General features: G+C 42.5%; 1 long non-coding RNA gene across 3 annotated transcripts in view; it reads right to left on the bottom strand.

Annotated features, from left to right (window-relative positions):
* Window positions 1-75: 75 nt before the first annotated feature.
* LOC136793779 (uncharacterized) overlaps window positions 76-21,011 on the bottom strand; it is a 110,393-nt gene continuing 89,457 nt past the window's right edge. For 2 of the 3 annotated variants that reach the window (XR_010839461.1, XR_010839463.1), the window contains exon 4: window positions 76-723. This is a non-coding gene — a long non-coding RNA (uncharacterized lncRNA). Of the gene's footprint in view, window positions 724-8,674; window positions 11,789-21,011 lie in introns of those variants that run through there. The other variant, XR_010839462.1, reaches the window with a different exon arrangement.

Raw genomic sequence — 21,011 nt, 5'->3', positions numbered from 1 at the left:
GTTTATGTGTATTTAAATTCACTAGGAGAGTACACAAGAGAGCAACGAAACCAACAAAAAAAAACCCCTTGCACCGAGATCTTTTGTAGAGGGATTTTAACAACCATCTCTTAGAGGCCTGGCCATGGGCTCTTGGTGGATAAGGACCACTTGTGTTTTTGCTCATCGTTGTAACCCAGCCCCTAGCACAGTGCCTGGCACTTAGTAGAAGCTCAAGAAAAGTGATGCCGAAGAGAGGGGAAGGAGAAAGAAAGGAAGGGAGGGAGAGATGTCCACCGTGCTCTTGCTCTGTAGGGAAGTCTCTCTCCACCTGCCAACCTGAGGCAGGAGACGGCACTGAGCATTTTAACATCTGGGAAGGTCAACCTGAAGGTAGAGTTGACGGGAGCAGGACCCTGCCATCTTAGCAGGTGAATGAGCACATTCAAAAGGACTCACCATTTGACTAGCTTCTCTCTGTAAGACACAGGTTTGCACACTCTTTCTTCTGACCTTTCTTTTTCATGATCTTAACTGTCATATCAATATATTTCCTTGGCTTCCCTGGTGGCGCAGTGGTTGAGAGTCCGCCTGCCGATGCAGGGGACGCGGGTTTGTGCCCCGGTCCGGGAAGATCCCACATGCCGTGGAGCGGCTGGGCCCGTGAGCCATGGCCGCTGAGCCTGCGCTTCCGGAGCCTGTGCTCCGCAATGGGAGAGGCCACAACAGTGAGAGGCCAGCTTACTGCAAAAAAGAAAAAAAGAAAAAAAAAAATTTCCTAAAAACTTGAAAAGTGTCATTGAGAACAAAGCTTCCACAGACCTACCCCCAGCCCCATTCCAGCCATGCTTTTAACCACACACCTCAGCCTAGTGAATTTGTATCCTTCTTCAGGTCCACTCTGGGAAGCCCTCTTGACCCCTTTGAGTGAGTTAAGTCTCTTCACTATGACTCCCCAGAGTGGCTTTCCCTGTCCTTTGCCAACAGCCGACGTGGGTTTCCTCCAGGCTATGAGCTCCACGGTGCTAGGAGCCTGGCTCAGAGCACAAGTTCAATAAATATTTGTTGATAGACTGATGGAGAAGTTATTTTAAAAGGAGTTATATAAACTCTCTACCCTGACCTGTAAGTGCCTAACTTATGTCATTTGCAATGAGGAGTAGAGAGTCCACTGGCATGTTAAAACACAGACCAGGGGCTTCCCTGGTGGCGCAGTGGTTGAGAGTCCGCCTGCCAATGCAAGGGACACGGGTTCGTGCCCCGGTCCGGGAAGATCCCACATGCCGCAGGGCAGCTGGGCCCGTGAGCCATGGCCGCTGAGCCTGCGTGTCCGGAGCCTGAGCTCCACAAGGAGAGAGGCCACAACAGTGAGAGCCCTGCGTACCGCAAAAAGAAAAAACAATAAAACCCCACAGACCAAATCTTGGCCATATGCCTGATTCATAGTGAGACCTAGAGGAAGCCAGCTAAGCTTTCTGGGCCTCAGTTTCCTTATCTGTGCCAGTAAAACAGCATCACATAATGTAACTGCAAAGCAGAGGAAACCAAATGAGATATCCAAAATACTCAACATTCAATAGGATATTATATTAATGCACATGAGCTGTATATATGAAAGAGATAGGAAGGATATAAAAATAATGCAGAATTTCATTAAGTTCTTACTTAGAAAAGAAAACATACAAAATTGAGAGACAAAGGGGGGAAAAAAGGAAGATGCACTCTCTACCACCTAATTGGGAGTTGCTAGCTTTCTGGAATGCACGTAATGTGGAAATATGGGTAGCGGACTTCACCACTACCCCCTTTGAGTTGTGGTGGCATTGACATTATAGCAACCCTAAATAAGATTTAGTGCATCCTGAAAGGGGCATGGATCGGAATCCAGGTAGAATCCTGGTGAAATCTCAATCATCAATAACCTCAGCTAACGGGATGTCACTGCTTTCCAAGGGACACACCTTGTTCAACTCCAGGAAAATTTGTAGTTAAGTAGGGGAACGTTTAAGGAAATGAAAATTATATTTTAATATATTTGCATTAGTGAATCTTCAAAAATTTACTATCCTATCTATTTGCAAAATTTAAGGAATTTTTGCCTTTGGAGTGACAACTTTCTACTCCAATTTAAAATGTGTGATTACATAATTGATTTAAGACTTGGGGGCTTCCCTGGTGGCCAGCGGTTGAGAATCTGCCTGCCGATGCAGGGAACACGGGTTCGTGCCCCGGTCCGGGAGGATCCCGCATGCCGTGGAGCGGCTGGGCCCGTGAGCCATGGCCGCTGAGCCTGCGCGTCCGGAGCCTGTGCTCCGCAATGGGAGAGGCCACAACAATGAGAGGCTCGTGTACCACACACACAAAAAAAGACTTGGGATTTTACATTGTGAAAAATGTAATATTTTACATTTTTAAGTGTTGGAATATTTAAGAGGAACTATACTCATTTTATTAGTTTAATTTCATAGGTTTTTGGATTTTTTGAGTACTTGGGAAGGTTTTGTTTGTTAAGTGAGGACATGGAAGTACTTAAGAAGGAAATAAAACGTATTACATTTACAAATGCAGTTTTAAATACTCAGAAGTATTTAACAAACTAGGTTTTGAAATGGGGTAAAATAGAATTCAAGAGCCCCTTAAAATGGTTGCTAAAATAAGAATAACAAGATGTGTAAAATGACTTACAAATAGAATAATAAAATGTGTAAGCTGATCTTAAAAGCCTGCGGAAAAAATCTTGTCACATGTTACAACACGGATGAACCTTGAGGACATGATGGTAAGTGAAGTAGGCCAGTCACAAAAAGACAAAAATTGTGTGATTCCTTATGTGAGCGACCTATAGCAGTCAAATTTATAGAAGCAGAAAATAGATGGGTGGTTACGGGGCGCTGGGAGGAGGTGAGAAAGGGGAGTCGTTTAATGAATACAAGGTTTCAGATTTGCAAGATGAAAAAATCTGGAGGTCTGTTTTACAATAATGTGAATACACTTAATACTAATAAACTGTACTCTTTAAAATGGTTAAGAGGGTAAATTTCATGTTATGCATTTTTTTAAATCACAGTAAAAGCAATGGGAAAACACGTATGGAAGAATTGGGGCTTTTAACATATAATTTTAGTTTATTGCACGTTAATGGGTAAAACCCTAAATAACTATTTCCTTTATACAGAAGCCACGCTCAAAGGCATAAAAACTTCACACTAACAATCTGTATAATGCAGATAATCATGCATGACAAAATCGTTGTGAGGGTTAGTGGAGAAAACATTCAGAACACAGCCAAAAGAGGTTCTTTTTTTAAGAGGTTGCTACAAGCCAAATCAAACAAACAAAAATTTTTGTTTTCGTTTGTTTGCAACCTCTTAAAATTTGTCTCTTGGAAGAGATTGAGTCACATGCCCATCCCTGAGCCAGTCACTGTGGTTGGTAGGTCGGCTGATGACCAGTGATAATTCATTCACATCTTCTTCCACTGGGGCTGGGGTGGGGTGGGGTGGTTTCCCAGAGGAAAATCAGGCAGTTGTTACAGAAGAATGGAGGAAGTTTGCAGGGAAGGCAAGTGCAGCTGACCGCATGACAACGCCCTTCTCTACCCCTCAGTCCTCATCCTTTATGATGCAGGATTCATCAGAGCTCCTAGAGCACCTCCTTTGTATCTTTTAAGTAACTCCTGCTTTTCTTCCCCATTGGAACCCTCTTCAGCTTCACATACATGAAAAAAGAAAGTGAAAGGTACCTTTGTTGGGGAGTGAACACTTGCAAAACACCTACAGGATCGGCAGCGTCATGCTTCAGCTTTCAGGCTATTAATTTACCACCTTCACTATCAAGGCAAAGATATTCTGAGCATATGTGACCTTGAAGACCAACTGAGCAAATAGTTCCATATCCATAAATTTTTGTTTATAAATATATATTTATTGCCTATTTGAACAATTGGGCAAATAAAAGATTGTAGCCCAGAGAAAGGAAATGCTCTTTATCCGAGCATCCTGGAGCATGGAGGAAGGGAGAAGTACCCAGGCAATTCTAGCAGGAATCAGGGGAATTAAGACTGACTGGCTAACACTTGCAATGTACCAGTTATTATTCTAAGTGCTTTACATGTAGGAATCTACTTAACCCTCATGACCACTCTTTGAGTTTTATTATCCCCATTTTATAGATGAGAAGACCTAGTCTCAGACAGCTTAAGGGATGTGATCAGTTACATAGTTTGTAGGTGGTAAAGCAACCTGACTCCAGGATCCACACACACTCTCACCTACTGGGCTAGAAAATTGCAATGATCCTCTGTGTGATGCTAAAAGTACAGTTTAGAGAGATTAAGTGACTTGACTGGCCTACACAGTTGACAAATAAAAACGCTGAGACTTCAGCCCTGGACCCTTCATGATAAGCTCTTGGGCAAGAATGCAAACCCAAGAGTATTGGGTTCTTCAGGGAGGACCAACCATAAAGATGGCTTCTTTTTGCTCATTCTTGATTTACAAGTCACTCTGCTCCACTCATGAACCCTTATTTTGCCACGTGGTTCAGTTGTGGATGATTTTCAGAACCCACAGTGACAAAAAGAAAACCATATTACTATTTAATGCAGTGGTTTTTAGCAATGGCTACTCTTAGAATCACCCAGGGTGATTTATAAATTATTGATGCCAAAGCTCCACCTTAGACCAATAGATCAGAATATCTGGAGCTGGGGGCAGGGGCATCAGTATTTCATAAAAGCCATCCAGGTGAATTTAATGTGTAGTTAGGGCAGAGAACTACTGATCTAGCCAAACCCAAACACACAGGGGACCCAGAGGATGCTGCAAAACATGTCTTCACTTCCTGCATTAGCTTGCCTTTCCTCCCATGCAAACTCTGCCCTAGACGGATACCTTGGAGTCTCTTATTCCTAGCTTGTGTCTTTGTTCTCTTCTCTTACCCACCCCACCTCAACACTCCCCCCCACCACCGTCAGAGTCCCTGGCTCCATCCTCGGGGGCTAAAGTGCATCTTTACAGAAGGAGATGAGTTCACCTTTTACAGTCTTCAGTGTGAAGCAGCTATAAGACAGAAAAACCTTTCTCTTACTAATCCTGACAGATGAGGGTGGGCAGGGATGAAGAGGGTAAAAGAGGCAGAGACCATCATCCTGCTACAATTACAACTGAGAAGTACTGTGAAGGAAAAGTGGAGAACATCATCAGCAGGACAAGAGGACCACTTGGGGCTGAAAGGCCTTCAGATCTCTTCTTGCTTCATATTTCTACCTATTAAACCAGACTGTGACACCTAGTCACATATTGTAACTTGGTGGACGCTACTGAAGTCACTGGAAACTCTATCAGCTCCTTTTCTCTGTCCCATCTGTTCACATGCTCTTCACCATGTGTTGATGCTGGTTCCCCCTGCCTCCCCCAAATGTGGAGAAGTTTCCATACTATCTATAAAAGGTTATAATTTGAGGGAGAAGTTTTAGAACACTGTCATATTTAAGATGAAGTAGGCAAGAATTACACCACAAGGGTGGGACTTTTGGGAGAGATGTCGAAAATAATTCAGTGTGCATTTTCTAAGCTTTTACTTGGGGTCAGGCTCTATGATGGAAGGAAGACTCTGGATCTGTGCCCCTGAATATATCCTATAGAGCAGTCATTCTCAAATACTGTCTTGGGGGCTGCCAGTGATCCAGAAGGGTCTTCCAGATAGAGTAATCCTCTGGTAGCAAGGACTATGAAAGGAGAGTACCTACACTTCTGTTTCTGAAATGGCTGATAACATGGCACTTCATGGGATTCAATGCCTTTCTTCCCATCTCTCCTTCTAAGCTCCTTTAGCCGTCACTGAAAATATGGATAAAGTAGACAAATGGGGCATATAGTCTCTTGTCAAATAAAGTAGTGTGGGCCCTGAAGAAGTTGGAGAGATATTTCTGCATTATATCCTCAAGCTAGGGCCTTCACAGGTCCTTGTGAAAACTACAGTGATTTCTGTCACATTGCCAGTCTCTCACTTCCAGTCCCTCAAGAGGTGGAGCTGAAGAAGATGCAGGCTGACCTTGGACAGGTTTAGGAAGTTAGGAGGTTAAATAAGGAGGATTTATATTGTGATTGTTGTAGACAGGTTTCTAAGCTTCACAACTCTCTGGGATCACTATTCCCATTTTACAGATGTGGAAGAGGCAGGCTCAGTGACCTTAATGATCACAATGAAGTTGTCCTCTGCTAAAAACTGCTAAAAAACTTTAAAAATATATGAAATGGCTGATTTCAGACTTCAGATAACAGGACCAAGGAAGGAAACAACCACTCTACTTTTCTGCCTGGGGGTATTTTCCAGACCACAGTTCAAAGAGGGAAAACCCAAGCAGAGAACAACAATCTTGTTGAATTGAGGATACTGAGATTAGAGTTGAAGAAGGTTGAAGTGGCTGGAATTTGAAGGACAGAATACCAAAAATCAAGGAGCTATACAGAGAAAGAGCTCCAGATATCTGAGGGTCCTCCTTGAGACCACTGATCACAAAGGGCAGGGAGGTGTCCAATTAACATCAGGGACATTTAGTAAAGACCCCAGAAGGGTAATAGCTTAATAATATAGCTAATAGAATAACGGCTACTTTAGACCCATCCTAACAAAGCTTAAAAACAAGTCTAGAAAACACAAGTTGATCCACAAGTAACTTAAAAATCTACCAATACAAACTTCTCTTCTCTTTAAAGGAAGACAATAAAATCCAGACACTAAACAATGTAACATCCAAACCGTCCAGTACCCATTCAGAAATTACTAGGCATTCAAAGAAGCAAGAATGTGACCCATAACCAAGAAAAAGAAAAAAGCCAATAGAAACAGACACAGAATGAAGAGATGATGGGTTTTAAAAGACTTTAAAATAGCTATTATAAATATCCTCAAATATTTAAAAAGAAAACATGAATATGGAGAGAGAACTGGAAGATATGAAAATGAACTAAATGGAACCTCTAGAACTAAACAATATATTTGAAATTAAAAATCCATTGGGTGGGGCTTCCCTGATGGCGCAGTGGTTGAGAGTCCGCCTGCCGATGCAGGGGACACAGGTTCGTGCCCCGGTCCGGGAAGATCCCACATGCCGCGGAGCGGCTGGGCCCGTGAGCCATGGCTGCTGAGCCTGCGCGTCCAGAGCCTGTGCTCCGCAATGGGAGAGGCCACAACAGTGAGAGGCCCGCGTACAGGAAAAAAAAAAAAAAAATCCATTGGGTGGATTAGATACTTCAGAAGAAAAAAAGATTATAAAATATAGCAATTAAAGAATTAAAGATTTAAAGATATAGGAGTAGAAACTATATACATTGAAGCACAGAAAGAATAAAGTTATATATATACACACACAGAGAGCCTTAGTGACCTGTGGGAAAATATCATTTGCAGTCAAAGATGTATGCAATTGAAATCCCAAAAGTGGGAAGAGGGAGAAAATGTATTTGAAGAAACAGGGGTCAAAATTTCTCCAAATTTGATGGAAATTATACATCTACTAATCTAAGAAGCTCAGTGTCTTAGTCAGCTTAGGTCACTATAACAGAATATCATAGACTGGGTGGCTTAAACAATAAACTTTATTTCTCACAGTTCTGGAGGCTGGAAAGTCCAAAATCAAGATGTTGGCAGCCTCAATTCTTGGTGAGGGCCCTCTTCCTGGTTTGAAAACAGCTGTCTTCTTTTATTTATTTATTTATTTATTTAATTTTGGCTGCATTGGGTCTTTGTTTCTGTGCGTGGGCTTTCTCTAGTTGCGGCGAGTGGGGGCCACTCTTCATCGCAGTGCGTGGGCCTCTCACTGTCACGGCCTCTCTTGTTGCGGAGCACAGGCTCCAGACGTGCAGGCTCAGTAGTTGTGGCTCATGGGCCCAGCTGCTCCGCGGCATGTGGGATCTTCCCAGACCAGGGCTCGAACCCGTGTCCCCTGCATTGGCAGGCAGACTCTCAACCACTGCGCCACCAGGGAAGCCCAACAGCTGCCTTCTTGCTGTGTGTTCATATAGCCTTTCCTTGTTGTGTATGTATGCAGAGAGAAGATCTGGTGTCTTTTCCTCCTCTTAAAAGGGTGCTAATTCCATCACTGGGGCTCCATCCTCATGACCTCATCTAAACTTAATTCTTTCCCAAAGACCCCACTCCCTAATATTATCATATTGGGGGTTAGGGCTTCAACATATGAATTCAGGGGAGACACAAGGATTCAATCTATAACACTCAGTAATCCCCAAGCAGGAGAAACACAATAAATAGCACACTAGGACACCTGTAAGCAAATTTCTGAAAATCAGCTATAAAGAGAAAATCTTAAAAGTAGTCAGACAAAAAAAGAACTATTACACGCAGGGGTATAGAGACAAGAATGACTATAGACTTCTTGTCAGAAACACTAAAAGTCAGAAGGCAATGGTATGACATATTTTAAATGTTGAAAAAAAATTGTCAATCTGTAATTTAAATTATATATTCAGTGAAAATACTCTTCAAAAATGAAGAAAAAAAATACTTTTTCACCCAAATAAACACTGATCTATACTGCAAGAAAAGTCAAATGAATTTGCACAGGCCAAAGGAAAATGATATCAGATATCAGATGAAAACTCAGAGCTATGTGGGAAAAAAGAAGATTGATGGAGGTGGTAAATATTTAGGTAAACATAGCACTCGTGTTTTACCTAGTTTTATTTATTTAAAAGATAACTGATTGTTCACAGAATGAATAATTCCTTCTTGGGAAATAAAGAAAATAGGAAAGATTGCAAATACAAACAGTTTAATTATCTTTTATTCTTGTCACATTACCTTCTGCTTACCACAGTCTATCCACACAATGGATGTGATCAACAGATTATTTTCCTGAAGCCCAGCCCTTAGCATGACACTCCAACCTCGAGCACTATTCAGTCTTTACTACCTCCCCATTAGAAATGTGACAAAGTTTATAATACTTAACCTAGCATTCAAAGCCTTCTGTAATCTGGACTAAAACTGCCCACCCTTGTCTACCGCCTCTGCCCCCCACAAATAATGTGAGTCTTCTCACCTCCCACTCACCAGATACCCCTCCCAGATTCTCATATTTAAGCCTCTACTGACTTTCTTTTGTCCCTAGCATGTTTCCTGCATGACCCTTCCCACACACACATAATTTTTTTCTAACCTATCCCTCCTTTAAGACCAAGCTTAAGTCTGGCATCCCTTTTCACTTTGCCTCACCCTTAGAGTAGCCCTCTGGAAGTGACCTCTCTCTTTCCCAAGGTCATTATTGTCTACAGAAAGACCGTGTGCTTTGGAGTCAGATGAACATGAGTTCCAGTCCCAACTCCATCACTAAATGAATGAGACACTTTGAGAACTGGCTTAACTTCAATTTCCCCATCTGTAAAATGAGTGGTAATTGTCTTATTGAGGTGTTGTCAGGATTAAAATGAAATGATGGGTGTTAAGTGCCAAACACGTGTAGTAAATATCTAATTATTAATTCATACCCTCACTTCTCTTTTAAAATATGGGATTCAGAAGTGAATATAGCATTCCAGGAATAGTCAGAATGGCACAGTAGATCAAATGACCCTTGTTTCCTTTATCCTAGATGTTATTTCTATCAGTGCAGATTAAGATCCCAATGGCTTCATACTGAGCTGACAACCACCTTAATCGATTTTGTTTTCATATTTGCTGCAGCTAAGTCACAGTTTTTCCAGTTCTGCTTGCTCAGTTGATTTTGTCAAAGCCAAGAACTAATTTGTGCCCAATTTCAAGTCATACATGGAATTCCTCCTTGCCTATCCTTTGTCTCTGAGCTCAGACAAGGAAGGCTACCTGCTGACTTGGGGGGGGGGGTTGTCTCCAGGTGGTAAAGGCACTGTCTTGTCTGGGTGTGATCAGCGGTCTTTGCCAAAGGTCTCTACTATTCTCAAATGTCTCCCCTGCCCAAAGGACCACTATCTGCTTGGGGTTCTAACCACTGGAGGTTTGGGTGTTAGTTGAGACAGTAGGTCTTCAGCCTGCTTTTCAGATGTAGAGTTTCGAATGTAGAGATGGACAGAGCCACAGAAGTAATCTAGCTTAATCTTCTCGTTTCACACATAAGGAAACTGACACCAGTCATGTGCATGGTCCAAGCAGTAGGATTCCTGATTCCAAGTGAGTGGTCTTCTCACTTGGTCAGGGATGACACAAAAGTTTATTCCAGACCTCAGGACTGTCTGTGTTGTTCCCCAAAATATATCCAGCACCTGGCACCAATCTTGGCCCTAATAGGCACTTAAACACTTATTGAATGGATAAATGAATATTGCCAACTCAGATCAGTCAGACTGCTAAATTCTGAGGCCACTCACAGGCTTAGCAGAAAAGTGTGTTGTGACCTCTTGGTGATGTCTGTCATCATACAGAAGGGGGAAGGGGTGAAATCCCTACACCAGACTCTGCAGCTTCTCATATGTAGTGGGAGACTCAGGAAGCCACTGACACCCTAGTAAGAATTAGTTTACAAGCCATAAAGAGTTCATTTACATCCCAAGGCTCTGAGAGAAAAGCACACAAGCTAGGCACCCTGAAATTTGGGGTTCAGGTTTGGGAACCAGGTGTTCCAGCAGTCATGATGAGGGTTGTGCCAGGTAAGCTTGGACTAAGGTTACCCTGAGCATCAGTTGCATTTGTGCTGTGTGACCCCAAGAAGTGCCACCCATCACCCCTCCTTGCAATTATCTGCAAAGGAGAGATGGTGGCCTGAAAAGCATTTTCTGCATTTTAACTGGGGTCAAAACCTTAAGCTGAAGAAGCATCAGCCAACAAGTAAAAGAGATTCACATTCAGTCAAGCTTTTGAAAAGTATATTAGTTTCTTAGAACTTCCATAACAAACAACCACCCATGGACCAGCTCAAAACATAACAAATTTATTCTCTCACAGTTCTACAGTCTAGAAGTCCAAGATCAAGGTGTCATCAGGGCCATGCTCCCTCTGACACTTCCAGGGGAGGCTCCTTCCTTGTCCCTTCCAGCTTCTTGTAGTCCCAGACATTCCTTGGCCTGTGGCAGCATCACTCCAGTTTCTGCCTCCTCTGCACATAGCCATCATTTCTGTGTGTCTATGTCTGTGACCCTTCTTCTCTTATCATAAAGGCACCAGCCACATTGGATTAGGGCTCATCCTAATGTAGTATGACCTCACCTTGATAACATCTGCAAAGACCTCATCTCCAAATAAAGTCTCATTTACAGGTTCTGGGGGTTTGGGACTTCGACATATCTTTCTGGGGTGCACACTTCAATCCATAACACCAACCCTTCTTGGCTCTGGGACAACTTGGAAGACAGGGAGAAAAGTACTTGTCAGCTGAGGCGAAGCTCTGCACCTGCACCTGCCTCGACCCCCTTCCAAGTTCTCCAGATAAGGTCCTTTCCAGCAGGGCCTGTGCCAGGATGTCACAGCTCCTCCCAAGACCTGAAGTCATCGTGATGAGACAGAAGCGGCCCCTGACCCCAAAGCTTTCACCCAGATCTGAGGCTCTCAAACTCTGAAACCTTGGACGAGTGACACAGCATCTCTGACTCAGCTTCCTCCACTGGAAAAGGGGACCTCGGTGTGCTGTTACAGAATTCAATGAAAAGCTGCATTTAAGCTGTTCAGCACAGAGCCTGGAACACAGTAGGTGTGTTTATTCTTTCTAATAGAGTCAGGTTGAGGCTGTGGGCTCGGCCGCCTGCTTCTTCAGCACCAAATAAAGAACCCAGAGATGGAAAAGACCTCTGAGGAGATGCACCCAATTTCATCCCCACAACTAGGGAAAAAAAGGGAGACAAATAAAATGGCCATGTTAACTTATATCCTCGGCATTAATTTTCACAGTTAACTGCTGAACTGACTAAATTCTTTTCTTTTCTTAAGGACTTTTATAAATTCAGACATTAATAAAATCATTAATAAAATCAGACATTCAATTAACAGGGAACTCCAACTGGTAACTGATCATCTCCTCGATACCTTTCTCTCCCCTCCCACTTTGCAGACTCGCTGGCTCATCCTAGGCTTGGTCCTGCTGATGTGCCGTTTCCCATTTTTCCCTCTTCTTCCCCCCATGCCTGTCAGTGGCCCCAACAAAAGGCAGAGAAGAACACGGGCTGATTCCATTAACCTCTGTCATTGCTTAAATCTCTCTCTTAATTAACATGAGTTAATATGATTAATCAAAATAATGAGACCAACCTATTAAATTAGGGGGGTTTAAATGACAGACTTGCAGGAGAAGGAAAAGCAAGAGGAGCCATCAGAAGGGCCGGGGTGGGGGGGGAGTGGGGAGCCCAGAGGTGAGGTGGGCAGCAAGCTGACTGTTGGCCCTGTCCAGCCCAGTCCAGCCTCAGGCTGCGGGGAGGGGAAGGTGGAGGACGGGGCGGAGGCTTGGAGAAATTGCTTTGGGGGAACATGTTCAGTGTTTGCATCCATCTCAGTTAATTATAACCAGTCCCCACACTTTTCTGGGGCCTATCCAGCTCCTTCTTAGCTTCCCCCAGCTTCTGAGTTTTTGTTTATCCCTTCTTGGTGTTAACTCTCCCTGAAATCTCTATCCTCTCTCTCCTGAGGCCAGGCTCTTAGTCAGACTTTCCAAAACCCCGGCTCTGCCTCTCATAGGGTATGAGACTTGGGGAGAGTTCTTTTACCTCTCTGAGGCCCAGTGAACCCAGCTACAAGGATAGGAATAATATTCCTGAGCTGGGATTACTGCCGTAAGAATTCAGAGAGAGGCTATGTGACAATGTCTGGCGTGGTGCCAGGCCCACAGTAGACCCCACCCACCCACCCAGGACAAGTTCTTTCCTTCCTTCTTCCCCTGTTATAACTGTGAAAATACCCTGAGATTCTATAGTGCTTTTAAATTCTAAACTTATTTCCATATATAGCATTCTAACCAAAAATCTAGGAGATGAGCATTACAGGTGTGAGTGTACAGATCAGTGAGCTTGTGCCAGCATTACTGAGCACCACTTGTGTGTCAGCCCCTGTGCAAGGTCACTCAGATCCAATAAGGGGAAAGGACTCATCTGGGACTTCTTCTAGAACCAGGGTCTCCTAACTCCCAGGCCAATGGGACTTCCAATGCTCCTAAGTGCAAGGGACCAGGGTACCCACAGCGCCCCCAGAGCTCCTTTATCTCCCGGCCATCCCCATGCTTCAAGACAGTCTACCACAGGCTTGCGGCTCTGTGGCCTCCAGCTGGCTCTCCAACGTGGGACATCTGACATCTGACAGATGATTTGGGCTCATCAACAGAATTTCTTAGTCCAGTGAAACTGAGCCCCTGGAACCTCTTCTGTGCTATCTTCAGTGGTCGATCCTCATGATTCAAAGACAGAAAGCTACACACAAGACAAGGAAGTTTTCCATGAAGAATCCAGATACCCCTAAAACCTTTAGCCCCACACAGTGATGTGTTAGTAACCCCCCAGCTAAGTCCTTCAAAGGCAGAGGCTGTGTGTGTGTGTGTGTGTGTGTCCCCTTCCCTGGTCATCCCCTCCCCCAGAGCATCTACTCTATGACCTGTACAAATGCTCCCAAAACACCAGTGACTGCAACTGTGAGTAGTTGCCTGGTACAAATTCCCGAGCTTGGGTCCCCGGGTGCTGAGTATTCCACAGACATACAAATAAAAGTCCTACAAATTTCACTGAGATTGTCTTCACTGGCATGCAAAAGTCACTCCCATACCTCCCCTGTGATCCCCTTGCTGCCTTTCACTATAGAGTCTGGAAAGCCAGGCATTATATTTCTCAATCTCTCTGGTAGCTAGAGGTGGCCATGTGATCAAGTTTTGGCTGTTGAGATGGGTGAATTGCTAGAGGGATCTTAGAGAAACTAACTTTCTTCATCAGAGATAGATGGGTCTGGAGCTGCCTCTTCCTGCTTATCTTTGATGTGAATGACCACAGCATCTATTTCATGACCTTGATGCAACACACATCAGGCTAAAAAGCCAACATTCTTGGATGGTAAAGGTAGAAGAACCTGGATGTTTGGTGTCATTTTGAGATTGCAGACCAATCTGAAGTCTGTCTACATTAGGACTTCTTAATAAGTAAGCAATAAATATCCAAGGTTTAAGCCACTTTTGGTTTTCGATTACCTCCAGCTACAAGCATTCCCACCAAACACAAAGTCTTAAATTTGTGCTTTAACTTCCATGATTATCTAAAAATTAATGTAAGCATATCCTGGATCATCCAGAAGTCCACCTTATATGAGTAAATACTGTCGTGATAGTTTAGTACTCATGTTTATATTAATCAACGATTTTTTGGCGCCAAATAGTACAGGTATCCTTTGCTATCCAAATACTTGCCATTTGAACTCAGGAATTGAATAAAATCCAAAATTTTAAGAATGGGGTTAATATCCTTTGCTATCTGAACTCTTGGTATTTGTTATCCAAAACTCAGAAACCAAATAGCTTTGGATAATTCAGCATCACTTACTATATAAAATCTCACTATATGGATTTTGAAACTGAATAGATTTGGATTGTGAGGAATACTTGCATTTTGTCTTGGGTTGAAGAAAAAAGAATAATGACTAATCTAATATGTAAATGATGCATTCATCGAAATAAAGATCAACTTGTGTTACTTCACTGGGCCTGAACAAACATGGCGTTTGTAGGAATTAGAATAGGAAAGGGATGGAGCAACTGAGTTATTACAGCACAAAAAGAAAAATAGGCATGTGAGTTCAAAAGAACCTAGAGAGCAACCGTGTGCTGGAACCAGCCTGTTGTGGCTCACAAGAGCCAATTGTTAAATTTTCAGGTATTTTGCAAGCCAGTTGTTAAACACAATGATTATGATGGCAGCCAAGGTAAGAATATTTACACCATGGAAATCAGCAATCACCATGAAACAGGCTTTCTTTTCTTGTGGAAGCCAATTTATCAGCACCTCACTCTCAGTAACAGTCAATTTCATATTTGCCTTGTGAGCAGCAATTTAGTTTCAGCAAACATCATTATCTAGTCCACTAACTTAATGTGGAATTTTATTGGTTTTACGCCTTTTTGTAGTTAATTTGTAAATTGGGTTTACTTTCATGATTCATATAAAAGACATATGCATAAGGAGTGTACACCTCGTTTTATGTCTGTATATATTTAGGTACTATTCTATTAATAATAAGTTTTAAGTCAAAACTAGGTAGTAGCAAGAAGTTTTTTATTCACTCAAGTGTGAAAAACACTGATCAAAGCCCATTAAAGTTAATAATCCCAGCCTGGCACACAAGGCCCTCTAGGATCTGATCCCAACCTGACTTTCTCCATCCTGAACTCCCTGCTACAGCCAAACTGGTCTCTCCTTGTCCCTTCAGTACATTTCTCAGGGATGTGGCATTTAACTGAGATAACAGAAATGAAAGTACAGCACCGACACTCTACCCCTCTGGCCTCTACACCAACTCCATACGCACTGACTCAGAATCCTCCTCCCCTATGGAGATGCCTCTCTGATTACTCCAAGGGGAGGTGATTCCTCTCTTCTCTGCACATACCACCAGGTGTGCTTGATTTTATCAAATGATGCCACTCACCTCCTTGACTAGAGGGGAAGCAGTTGCAGACAGTAAAGTTCTAAGGGTCCTTATAGATCCTTCTGTCAACTCGCCTGCACCTCCAAATTTGCTCATACTCTCATACTTCTTTCCCTTCTGTAACATAAGGCAGAAGTTTGCTTATTTCTTTCCAAGCCAGCTCTTCCACCAACAGTCCTGAGCACAGCCATTCCCACTTCTCCTGGGAATCTGACCCATCAATTCTCCTTTCTCTGTTTTGGGTCTTAAATTTCTTTCTTTTCTCTGAAATTTCTCCCTTTATGCTGAGTTTCTGCCAACCCTAAAATAAAATAAAATCCAGTGATATCCATCATTGATGCTTTCAGCATCATTATAGAAAACTCAACTAAAATGGTTGAGACAATCATAAAATGCATTATCTCACATTAATGAGAAGTCTGCATGTAGGACAATCTCCAGGTATCATTAAGATCAGAGTTCAGCTCTCTGTCCTCAGACTGGCTTCTCTCAAAGTGGTTATATGGTTGCTGGTAGCAGGCATGGCCATTCCTTGATCCGTCTGATTGGACCACAAAGTCAAGTGCCCATCCCTGGACAATAAATAACAGTGGCCAAGGGAATGCCTTGCACTGATGGACTTAAGCTTATGTTCTTGAGCCTATCAATGGCAGAGAGGAATGAGTTTACCGTGATTGGTTTAGATAAATCAGTATCCATCCCTGGGACTCTTCAGTCAAAAAGGTTGCATCGGGGTAGGATGGAAGCCTTAACAAAGTTGGGGTTCTCTCAGGAAGCAAGAAGTGGGGGAATAGAAGCTTGGAAGACAACCGACAGGTCCATTGTTCCATTTCTCTCACTCCCAGCTACTGCTTTCTCTCTCTTTTTTCTCAGCCCCCTAATCTCCTTTAAGAAGACATTACATTTGCTGTCTTCACTACTCAATGCACTGCAATTGAGTTTCCAATCCGGCCACTCTACTACAAAAACTCTTGTAAAAGTCACTGTTGTCCTAATTTGGCTGCTCTTTAGGCTTTGACACCTCCACCAACTCCCTTCTTTACCCTCTTTCACCCATGACCCAACTCATAACCTTCAGATGATCAATCCATCCTCTCCCACAACATGCTCCTCATCACTCAGCAATGGTTATTCCACAAACATTTTTTGAGCACCTACCCTATGCCAGTTCAGTATATCTAGCACATAACACTTTGCAAATTAGTCCTGAATGCATGGTTAAGTCTCCTCATTTTTCACCTCCACAACTGCGATAACTTCCCAACTGGTCCCTCCACCTCCCGTCTCTCCCCATCAGCAGTCTGTCCTTCTTGCTCACAAGTGTGATCTCACCAAACGCAAGGCTGATCATCATAGCCTCCTGCTTCCAGTTCTCCTGCAGGAGAAAGCCTCAAAAACCCAGAATGGCTTTCAAAGCTCTGGTAATCGGTCCCACCAACCTCTCCTAGTCTGTAGCCCATCCGTTCCCCTCTTATACTTTAACCTCTAGGCAGAATGAACTACTCTTTTCCAAACACAATATGAGCTTTCTTAATTTGGAATTTTGCTCATATTCGTTTTTTAACTACAATGTCCTCTTCTACTTTTTCTGCAAGGAAAAACCCTACTCATTTTTCAAGATCCAGGCTCCACATTACCTCCACAATGAAGTCTTCTCCAAGGCCAAGTCAAGCACATCCTTTGTGGTCCCAGAGCACTTTGTCTATATCAATAATAAGCCATCCTCAGAGTGTATTACAGTTACGTTAATACTCTCGCAGGAAGGGTTGGGTCTAAATTATCGTTCTGTACTAAGCACAAACACCTGGCAATACATGTGCAATATCTGTTTGAAGAATTAAACTGAACTAATTATTTCAACCTCTTTATTTTACAGATGGGGAAACTGAGGGGTAAAGAGGAAGTGACTTGAAATTGTCATTCTGTGTATATTTAATCACTGTCCTTTTGCTGCAAGTAGAAAAAAAAACGAAATTATTTTGGCTCACTGAAATGAAAACTCTCTCTTCAAGTTCAACTTCTGTCTAAAGATTCAAAAAGTATCATAAGACCCGTTTTTTTTTAGCTCTGCTTCCCTCTCTGCTGCCTTCATTCTCTGGTTCTACATGAGAACAAAATGGCTGCCAACAGTTCCAGCCTGAACTGCTCCACACCCCACATTATATCAGGAGAAGAAAGAATGTCTTTTGATGGTCATTTAAGCAAAAGTCCCAACACGTGTTTTGATTATGACTTGACTCACATGTAGTACCACGACTGGCGAGTTGTAGGTCACACGTTCATCCGTGGAGCTGTGGAAAGAACCAATTCCACCAAAGCGTGTGGACTGTGAATGAGAGAGGAGTAATTCCCTTTAGGACAACATTACCCAATAGAGTTTTCAGTGGTGATGAAAATATTCCTCTCTGTGTTGTCCAGTGTGGCAGCCGCTAACCACATGTGGCTATTGAGCATTTCTAATGTGGCTAGTGTAGATGAAAAACTGAATTTTTAACTTTAATTTTAATTAATTTAGATTTAAATTTAAATAGCATCATGTACCAAGTGGCTACTGTATTGTACAGCACAGCTGTAGGAGAGAGAAGGGCTGGAATTCCACACTGTCCTATATGGAAGTCTCTAGCCACATACAGCTATTAATTCACAAGGAATATGTACACCCTGGTTACTGTAAATATGAAGTTCTCAAAAGCCGTTCGAGGATGGGCTGCTTAAGAATAGCCTAGGTGTTTGTTTGTTTGTTTTTAATCCAGATTTCCAAATTTACTCCCATCGCAGGTGTTCTGATTATCAGTAGACCAAAAGTAGGAGCTGGGAATTTTTATCTTAAGTCTCCTTAAGTGATTGAGATGCACAGCCAAGTTTAAGACTCAAAGCTATTAAGGATAGGAGTTTATGGAGGGCAATGGGTGGCATCTCTGTGGCCATATCATTATTTTCAGTCTCAGAGTTCCCAAAGCTACAGAGTACTGAACTCTTCCTTCCTTCCTTCCTTCCATCAGCCATACCTCAAACATCTCCCAGGTGTAATTTGCTATGCTAGATACCTTACATCTTTGTTTCATTCATTCATACATTCACGAAATATCTTCTATGTGCCAAGTGCTCAGCTCCAGAAATTTAAAAGCTGAACAAGAAAGACAGGGTCCCTTTCCCATCTGGAGAGTAAGACAACATCGATGAACTATTTACCCAAACTATGGGTGTTTGGGAAGGAAGAGTACAAAGCAGGGGTTCCAACACATCTAGAGGAAGCCTTGCTGACCTTAAGTTGACCCCAGAGGATGAGGTGTGACCTGCCCAGATCTGCATTTTCAGAAGATCCCTGTGGAAATTATGAACCAGGTGGCCCAGCTTCCTCTTACAAGTGGCCATCCATTGCTCCCAAACCCCAGCTCTGTCTACATTTCATATCCTTACTCCCCAAAAGATATTATGATTGGGTCAGTTTATCACAATCCAACACAGAGCTTCCAGGGACAGTCATATGTCAGGCGACTCATGGCCTCCCTTGTGATTGCTCTACCCCAAGGACCGTCTTTTCCTTGGGCACTGGTTCCTGCTCTGAAGGAGCAGGACAAGACATAGCCACTTGATTCAGACTGATTGGGAGCTCGGGTTTCAGGTGTCTCCAGGACAGCCACTGGAACTAAGCAGAGATGGCCGAGGATGGAGGACAGTTGCTTTTAGAGATTCTCTCAAGTCCCTGACCAGGCAAAGAACAAGAACCAGAACTCTCCACACACACTCTAGCTTTGTTTTCTGATGAGAGGGAAGGAAAGTCTTTCAGAAGAACAAAGTTAGAGGACTAACACCATCTGATTTCAAGACTCATCAAAAGCTACAGTAGGGCTTCCCTGGTGGCGCAGTGGTTGAAAGTCCACCTGCCGATGCAGGGGACACGGGTTCGTGCCCCAGTCCGGTAAGATCCCGCATGCCGCGGAGCAGCTGGGCCCGTGAGCCATGGCCGCTGGGCCTGCGCGTCCGGAGCCTGTGCTCCGCAGAGGGAGAGGCCGCAACAGAGAGAGGTCCGCATACCGCAAAAAAAAAAAAAAAAAAGCTACTGTAACCAGGACAGTGTGATATTGGCATCAATATACAAAAATAGATCAATGAAACAGAAGAGAGAATCCATAAATAGATCCACACACAAGAACAATTGATTTTTGAAAAGGGTATAAATGTAATTTGGTGAAGAGAATATGGTCTTTTCAACAAACGATGCTGGAACAATTGAATATTCACATGGAAAAAAACTGAACTTCAGTCCACACCTCACTCATATCCAAAAATTAACTCAAAATAGATCATAGACCTAAATGTAAAACCTAAATCTATAAAACTTCTAAAAGAAAAAATATGAGAAAAACCTTTGTAATCTTGAGTTGGCAAAGGTTTTTTTTAGATAAGATACTACCAAAAAACAAAAGATACATTAAACTTTGTCAGAATAAAAGACTTCTGGTCTTTGAAAGACACTGTTAAGAGAAAGAAAAGGCAAGCCACAAACTAGGAGAAAATATTTGTATTCATATGTCTACTAAAGGAAATGTGTCCAGAATAAAGACCTTTCAAAACTCAATAATAGGAAAATAAAGAACACAATAAAAAAAATTAGCAAAAGATTTGAACAGACACTTTGGCAAAGAAGATATACAGATGGCAAATAAGCACATGAAAAGATTTTCAACTATCTTTAGTTGAAAACTAAACTATCATTAGTCACTAAGGATAATTAATGAAGTCTAAACCATCATTAGTCATTAGGAAAATGCAAGTTAACACCACACACCTATTAGAATATCTAAATTTAAACTGAAAGGAACGACCATATCAAATGTTGGCAAGAATGTGTAGCAAATGGAACTCTCAACCAGTTTGGAAAACAGCTTGGCAGTTTCTAAAACAAAAAACCAACCAAACAATAACATGAGAAATGAAAACATACCTTTACACAAAGATTCGCACATGAAGGTTCATAGAATCTTTATTTATGAAAAGACCCAATGTCATCAACATGTGAACGGATAAACAAATTCTGGTATATCCATTACTCCCCAGCACGAAAAGAAATGGACTTTTCATGCGTATTTCAATGAATCACAAAATAATTATGCTGAGTGAAAGAGTACAAAAAAGAACATGTATTGTACGTTTCCGTTTAAGTAGAATTCTGGAAAATGCAAACTAATCTGTAGTAACAAAAAGCAGATCTGTGGTTGCCTGGAGATGGAGCGAGGAGGAGAGGGCCAGGAGCAGGTGATTACAAAAGGGCATAAGGAAAGTTTGGTAGAGTGGACAGTGGATACGCTCATTATCTTGTTTGTGGTGATGGAGTCATGTTGAAACATCAAATTGCACACTTTAAGCATGTGTCTTCTTTTATACCTCAATAAAATTATTTTTATTTGTCTTTGTCTGACTTGCATGCAGAA

This window comes from Kogia breviceps, chromosome 3, assembly GCF_026419965.1.
Source record: "Kogia breviceps isolate mKogBre1 chromosome 3, mKogBre1 haplotype 1, whole genome shotgun sequence".
Classification (NCBI taxonomy): Eukaryota; Metazoa; Chordata; class Mammalia; order Artiodactyla; family Physeteridae; genus Kogia; species Kogia breviceps.
This window is presented reverse-complemented; position numbering and strand designations above follow the sequence as displayed.